The 8473-nt window shown below is 37.2% G+C and overlaps 1 pseudogene; it reads right to left on the reverse strand.

Moving 5' to 3' along the window:
• Positions 1–270: 270 nt before the first annotated feature.
• Positions 271–472, reverse strand: LOC134498120 (U2 spliceosomal RNA; annotated as a pseudogene).
• Positions 473–8473: the final 8001 nt, after the last annotated feature.

Below are 8473 nucleotides of genomic sequence, written 5' to 3' on the forward strand. Positions count from 1 at the left end.
CTAGGATGCCCCAACAACCATCCACAAGCTCCCATCACTCTACCCCAGGTGCCTGGGTGAAGAACCAGGTCTTTATGGACTTCTGAAGGCAAAAAGGGTGGGGGCCTGCCAGATTGCCAGAAGTGGGGGGCACTCCACAAGGTAGGGACAGCCATGGAAAAGGCACACTTCCTAGGTCCCAATAGATGGCAATATTTCAGGGAAGGAGCGTGCCTACCCTATCCAATCTAGTGGGAGAAGGAGATACCCTCAGGGAGAGATGGTCCTGCAAATAATTTGGCCGTGTGTCATGTAGGTCTTTAAAGATAATAACCAGCACCTTAAATTGCACCCAGAAGGAAACTGGGAACCAATGTGGCTTGTACAACAGGGGTGTAACATGGGTGAACCTAGGGCCGCTCAACACTATGCACACTGCTGCATTATGGTCCAGATACTACACTTGATCTTAGCCAAAAGGCCAAGAAGTGAAGTTGTGGCTTCCATGCTATTGATTAGTGAAAAGGCATCTACTCTCAAGCAGTGCAAGGGTGAATTAGCTATTGGTAGAGAAACAATAAGAAAGGTAAAGGTTTCCCTTGACGTAAAGTCCAGTCATGTCCGACTCTAGGGGGCGGTGCTCATCTCCGTTTCTAAGCCTTGGAGCCGGCGTTGTCATAGACAACGTTGTCATAGAGAAACAATAAAGAGATTAAAAAACATCAGACCTGACACAAGCTAAGGTACAGGTAACTGTTTTGGATAAACAGCCCTTTACTAAATTCTTGTCATGAGCACTGATGGTGAGCAGGAGGGGGGCCCTATCCAGGGGGGAAAATACATGCGTAGTAGCAAGGAATTGAGCAGCCATTCAAAGAGCCACAGATCAGACCCACCTTGACTTTTGAGGTTTATCTGTCTGGGTTTTCCCACACTTCTTCAGTTTGTTAGGATTTTCTGTCTAATGTAGCAGTAATAAACACTAGAGACCTACTCCTCATCTCAGTGTGGTTCCTGACTGTTAGGACAATTCTGCTGCTTATTCCAGCTGACTGTCCCTGATTATTACTTCCTCTTGTGTACCATTTTCAACATGCAAATTGTGCTCTCCCTGTAGGACTCATGCTGAGAAGAATGTAGCTCATCTCAGACACTTAGTTCGAAGTCATAGGCATTCAGTAGAAATCATCATGATACTATAGCCACAATTACATTATATCCATCATGATGTCATTGTGTGAATTATATGCATTATTAAATTTGTATCAGTCATGGCATGATACCATGATGCAAATGATATGAACTACATAATTCACATCATTTACCTTAAGATGTTACAATGTACATTACATCACTTGCCTCCATTCACCTTCCCATAGACATTCATGGCATTATTTGCAAGGGGCAAATAATGTAGCTGTGTGACATCACATGCCTGGCAGTATGTTTCTTATGGACACTGCCGTCCTGAGTTATGCATATTATTGGGAAACACAGCCAATGATCACCTGAAGGATCAGCTGAGCTTAATCACTTGAGCTGAAATAGTATTCAGCCATCATGCCTCCCTCTGTTCTGTTAGCATGAGTCAGTCCCCCTTCATGCATAGTGAATGATTCAAAAATAAATTAAAGGGACTTACTGTAAAAACTACTTGTTTGCTTATGTTATTGTATATATAGCCCACTCCCAACCATAGAACTGTCTGGGAAATAGCATGTTCTAGGATGGAGCTCCAGATATAAAGAGCAACAAAGGACAAGGCTTAGAAACATCCAGATTGCTGGTAAGACGTATGACTGAAGAAGTCTGTGGCTTTGGATAGAAGACCCATCCACTCCCTGAAGCACCTCCATCATCATACTTCCTCTACTGAAATGTTTTATTTGGGACCTTGACAGGTTTCTCCTCTCTGAGTGGAGAATAAAACATTTCCAAGCTTGAGGCAGTTGGGATTATTTTGAAACTAATACAAATCACCCCATAATATGCTGGATTTGGCACTGGTGCTAGGAATACAGAACCTATTGCCTTTAATGCGGACCATAGGTTTCCTATCCTGACAAAGGAAAATCTTTTTTTTTTTTTTAAGAAGGAAAGGTTTGAATAGCTGAATTGAGTAGACCTGGAGGTCACTCCTTTCATTTTAGCTGTGATAAAAGGATATGGAGAAATTTATCCTAGAAAATAAGTAATAACAGCATTTCAACTTTTATGCAGGCATTTTCAGGGTTGTACAGCATATAATATCTGTGGCTGTTTAAAGTGTTCTTCGATGGAGCAATTCCATGCTTTGATCCCAGGAGGAAGAGAACTACTTCTTTGGAACAAAGAACTTTCTATGCTCACTGTCTTAAAATAAGAAAGGGTAGGTTGGTAATTCAATGAAAAGAATTGACAAAGGAAGAAAAAAAAACCTCTTTAATCTGCACAAAATGTTAATACAGTTCTTGAATTCAGTTTTATTGCTGTTTGATGCTAGTGCTTCAGATTTTCAATCGTGTCTAATGGGAAGAGCTAAGCATAAAATACTCACCGAAATTCAAATTTATTTTCAATTCAGCCACAAACAGGTGGTTTATGATCAGTGTTTACTAAAACTTGTTTTGTGGAGTCCTTGGTGCTCTCTGAGCCTTGTTGTTTTCTTGCAGACGTTTCATTGCCAGACTAGGCAACATCTTCAGTGCCCCCAAAAATCTTATTTTACATAAATCAACTGGTAAAACCTTGTACATCCAAAAACAATAGCTAACATTTCATTTTCTATATGAGAATACTTTTGCTGTGCTCTAGTCATGGCTTTATATCCGTCTTGGAGCAATACTGCACCTAAACCAGATGCACTAGTATCCACTAATAATGTCACATAATATTTTATTACAAATGCAGTTATTAGTAACTCTTTCAATTTATTAAACACATTTTATGAACTGGGATCCATCAAAATTCCATGTCTTGTAAGAACAATTGCCTTAATGGAGTTGTTACAGTAGGCATTCCTGAAACGAATTCTGCCAAATAATTGACCATACCAAAAAACTGCTGTAGTTCCATCTTATTCTTTGGGCTTGGCATGTAAACAATAGCTTCAATTTTGTTTCACCCCTAAAGGTTAATACATGTCTTATATTTACACTTGGTTTATTTAATTTCAAATTTCTTTCCCTACAGTGATTCAGGCTTCCACATTTTCTACATTCTTTTCCCACACATTCTTTGAAGATGACAAGCTCCCTGCCTCAAACATGGCTGCTTGCAGTCTCTCTTCTTCAGCATTACAGCTGATAGCTGGGAGTTAACTTTGGTAGAGGTTCTCGCTTTCTCAAAATATCCATTTAATTTCAGTATTCCCAAGGCCTTTTGAGCCACAGCCAACTCTTCAGCACTGGAAACATTGACAGTGTGTTCCAGTGTTGAATCCTTTATCCTTAAGGGTCTCATTTTCATTCTTTCAGATTTTATTCCACATACTATACAGTCTTTAATTAAAGAGTCACATAATTGTCCAAACTCACAAGAATACCCTAAAAGTTTTAACTCTATTACATTGGTATCAATACCTTCACCTTCTCTTTGTTTCTTTGTTAAAAAAAAATATGCCTCTTATATTGAATATTCTTTCTTGGTATACCGTCATTTGCACATTTCTCAAACAGCACCTGTAGTCTCTGCTTATCAAACTCCTTTTCAAATTCAAATGTATCAAATATTTCTGTTGCCTTCTCCCCAGCAACATGCAGAAACAAGGTTGCCTGTAACTTCTCATTCTTTTATTGGCTCCATTCATCACCCAATATACTGTAGCTCAAACCTTGGTTTGATTGTTTCCATCTTCTCTAGGTTTTCATGGCATCTCCCACAAAACTTAACTTATGTGGAGGCTACAATTTATCTATTACTATACTGACAGTGTCCAAAACTTCTCAGTCAACTTTTGAAACCATGTTGCATTTGTTAGCGCAACACATATCAAATTGAAGAGAAAGACAAACCCAATTCACAGGTAGGTTTTATTGCACCAGGAGTAAACAACTACCCCCTTACTCATAGCTAGCTCTTTTTATCTACACATTAAACTCTACTCACAAGTAATTTTATATGCTGCCAGTAGTTTCCTCCAGCATAGGTCTTTGCTGGGTTAGAGCTTAAGCTCTGCTTAAGCATTAGAGAAACAGATTGGGAACAGAGCTTCACAGGGGCTCAGAATCAGAACAAAAAAGGTTCAAACCTATCTACCTCATTCCAGGTGAGTGAAAATAATGTCAGATTACTGTGCTCCATCTTTTGATCCTCAGGTAGGATTCATTAGAGGTACATCTCTTTTACAAAGGTAATCAAAGAAAAGTGTTCCCTCACAAACCCCACATGTTCAGAAGGTTGCTGTTTGTATTCTGTCCTCAACAAAGTACATCTCTGCTAGAAGGAAGGAGCTGTTGGACAGCTGTGCTTAGTTTTTTGCTTGTTATGTCTTGTAGCTCCTCCATGTGCCAGAAGAAGGCACCAGAAATAATGTCTGAGTAAAGCTCCTCCTTTCCCAAGAAAACATCAGCTGAGCCTTCAGAAATTATTTGTCAGGTAAGCAGCATAATGCATAGCCCTGCTGTCTTATAGGGATGAACTATAGTTGGACAACACTGAGGTAAGGAAAAGAACAGCGTCATGGCTGTAATGTTAATCTGAAAATGAGGCAGGATCCCAGGGATAGATTGGGAAGAAAGCAGAGGACAAAGGTTTAAAAAAATTAGAAGGAAGCTACACAGATGAGGATAAGGTTTTAACATCAGATACACCACTTAGCAACTGCAATGTTAAATTGCAGCAGACTTTTTTTTGCAGATTAGGGATAACTCACACTGGGAAAGCAATTTGCTTTTGTGGCTGAAGAGGAGAACAGTGTCCTGAATGTAAACATGAAGGCCCAGATAACTGGCAAAATATATTAGCTGCATTTCTCATTTGATATTTAGCTAAGAGAACCATCCTTCAGGAGATGTTTAAGCTATGATAAATTTAATATAATTTAAAATGTAGGACAACTACTTCTTTGTCTAACAAAAGGAGGATTTATTTGCTTCTACAAAGCATCTACAGTAGTTTCATATCTACTTTTAATCCACCTTTGTGGAAGAGTTGTTGAATCCCTTAGCTCCAGTTTATCTTGATCTGTTCAAAAGTAAACTTTGCACAATCCCTCTGTTAAGCTATTGCTGCCTTTTGTTTTACATCTGAGATAAATTTCTACCTGACTGAATTTTATATTAAGCATCACCCAATGATTTATGAAACGGGGAAAGGTTCTAACCTATTTTGTCCAGCTGTTCGGACAAATTAGAAAGGCTACATCTGATTTCAGAAAATAAGGATGAAAGGTGAGGGATTCCCATGCCAGGAGGCTGTTGGCACATAAAATACTATGGCCTTGCTCTTCTGCCAATTTAGGAAGCTCATAGAGTGGTAAAACAAAATAGAATTTGGAGTTTTAGGTTGACTTGCCTCTCCAAGTACTTAGTTTGTAAATACTTAAAATATTTTCAGAAGCCATTTTAAAACTCCCCATAGCTGTATGGAGAACAGAGCAGAGATCCTTAAGATGCTTGAGGATTCCATATACAAACTGATCTTATGTCTGTGTGTGGACTGGAAAGCAGGTTTTAGCTAAATAAATCTTTCAACTTAATTTCATAGTACACACTTTAAGATAACATTTTGAATATATTTTTAAAATCAATATGCATTTAAATACAAATTTTCATACAGTTTTTAATGGCAGATTTCTATGGAAATAATATGAAACAAACTTATGAGTGAACACATGTATGAAATAGATTGATGCATCCATGTGTGTGAAATATTTCTGTTGTTGTTGTTTTTTTCATTTATGGGGTTAGGTAGAGCTTTTGTTTTAAGGAGCAAAACAGATGCCTCCAGATTAGCAATGGCTTAAATGCACTCCTTAAAAAAAAAGAAAGAAAAGAAAACACAGTCCCAAAAGTTGAGCTGAGAGCATGCCCTAAAGAGCATGCCAAAGACCAGTGTGAGCATCAGCAGATGTTGTTCATCCTCCTATATGTAAAGTTAAAGGCACTATTAAGAAAAAAAAACTTAGATTAGTTTAGATGAGATTAAAAGAAATGCTTTACCATCTCACTGAATAAGAGACTTCAAATGAAAAGAGAATGTTAAAACATAAGGAAACTATTAATGACTTCTAATGGCTCATTGCTTCTAGTTAAACTCATTGAGGAAGAACAGCAAAGATCAGCCCATCACTGACAGATAAAAGTTTTAATGAAAAACTTAGGAAGTAACAGAAAGCAACCTTTGTCATAGATTGGCAAGCAGATGATGGAGCCAACTAAACTGTAGGATCTGGCATTACAATGAGGAATTGTAATGTGGAGCAAATACCTTAAAAACTATTGTAATAGCTATTTGCTGGCAATCCATCTTTGGCATGAACCACTAGAACTAGAGAGAATAGGATCCTTCAGCTAAAGATATTTAGCAGATAAAATGGTATTCTCATTTTCATCACCATAATAAGAACACCCTCTGCCAGAACTAATAAAGATTCCATGTACTACAACATTTTATTTCCAATAGTAATTAATAAGAGGATTGAAAAATTCTATATGCAGATTATGGCATTCCACACAATAACACAGCAAATGCCTTTACTTATATCTCTAATTTAGTATTATCTACACTATCTGATTTTGCTCATCCGGGGTTTAGATAGAAAATATTTCTTAGTCCTACCTACACAAAAAGACCTACATGTCTTTACTGATCATGGGAATTGTTCTATGGAAAACACGTTGTGTTAATGCAACATGACTGGCTCAGCATAAGTTATTTTCTTATAAGACATTGCATGTTATTAACAGTGATTATATAACTCAGTTTGCCAAATCCCCCAAGGTGATGCAGCAGCAGACAATTAAAGATTTCTAAGTCACTCTGGCTATATCTGGAGCAGCCTTCATGGTAGGAGACCAGTCTCTTCTGATGTTAATTCATTAGGTGGTTGGCAGCCACTCTAGCTTGTTAAGAACCTTACACTCTTACATTTAATATGTAACTTTATTAGAAACATAGATTGATTCAATACGAATAAGGAAAATGTGTTTTAGATATATTAAAATTTCTGAAGAGTAAGTATCTGTGTTTCTTTTTCCCCCTATATTAAAAACTCAACAACCATTAAATTACCCCAAGACAAGTGCCTACAAACTCAGTTCCATTCGGTGATTCAGACTTGCTATTTAGTTAACATATGGCCCCCGGTACTGCTCCCACTGGGACCATATGTTAGAAGTGCCTCCCAGTCCTTCAATAAACATGAATGACACTTCTGAGCATCCTTCTACTCTTGGACGAAAATGACAGCAACTCTTAGAACACTGTCTAATGTTGAGCACATGAAAAAAAAAGTATTGGCTTCTTTTTGGGTCAGGTGGTGTTTTTTGGGGGGGGTATGTTCTCCATTTAATAACAATTGAAGTACTGTATATTTAACGCCTGCTTTTAAAGATTGCTCAGAAAAAAAGACCTGTAAGAACTTGTAATAAAGTGTATACTTAAAATGTTTATAGTATTGCTTGGAGAAGAGAGTAAAATTAATTTTTACTGGTATTTCCTTTGGAAAGAAAGATGACTGGGCTTCAAAGCTATCTTTGGACTGTTAATTCAAGGAACCCACTCTATAAGACTAATTCTTCTTGAGGCTGTAATCTAGGACTAAACTATAGCATTTTCAATGATAGATAGTAGTTTACACATTGCATGTAGAGATTGTTTCTTCCTTCTTACAAATATATTTCCATACATACACACTCATCATACAACAATATGATCATGGAATGTTGTGCATATGTTGTGCAGAGCACAGAAAAGAAGTAAAAAATAGCCAAAGAAATTATAGGGATGAGCTTAAAAAAGAAAATAAACATAATTAAAACTAGTTTACCAAATATCACTCCCTATACCTCCATAGTTTTGTGTCTTTGCAAATGACATTTGCTTCTATCACATCCACTCACTGCTTCATAATAAAACTTTTCACTTCTCACTTTTTGAAGATCTCATCAAGTCCACCCAATCAGGACTTTCAAGTCTTCCCCTTCCTCTTCCTGCCCATTTACTCTTCTTTCATATATTTGTTTTTCAATTTGATCCACGTTCATTCTTTGTATGTGTCCATGTCAACTCAGTGTATTTCTTAAATATCTCATTTCTACTGCATTCAACTTAACAGTAGTTTTATGTTTGTTCTGATATACTGTATCCTCTGCTCATTTCCATATAACAAAGTAGGCAGGATCTTGCCTTTATACATAGCCATTTTCACTTATTTCACAAATACTTGTTCCAAACAGACCACACTACCTGTTTTTCATCATTTACATTTCTTGCAAATTCTCTATCCATTTCCATATTTTTGGTAAACAAATTTGTATATAATCTACTTCTAGTTTTTCACCATTTATGTATA

Source organism: Candoia aspera, chromosome 4 (genome assembly GCF_035149785.1).
Source record: "Candoia aspera isolate rCanAsp1 chromosome 4, rCanAsp1.hap2, whole genome shotgun sequence".
NCBI lineage: Eukaryota > Metazoa > Chordata > Lepidosauria > Squamata > Boidae > Candoia > Candoia aspera.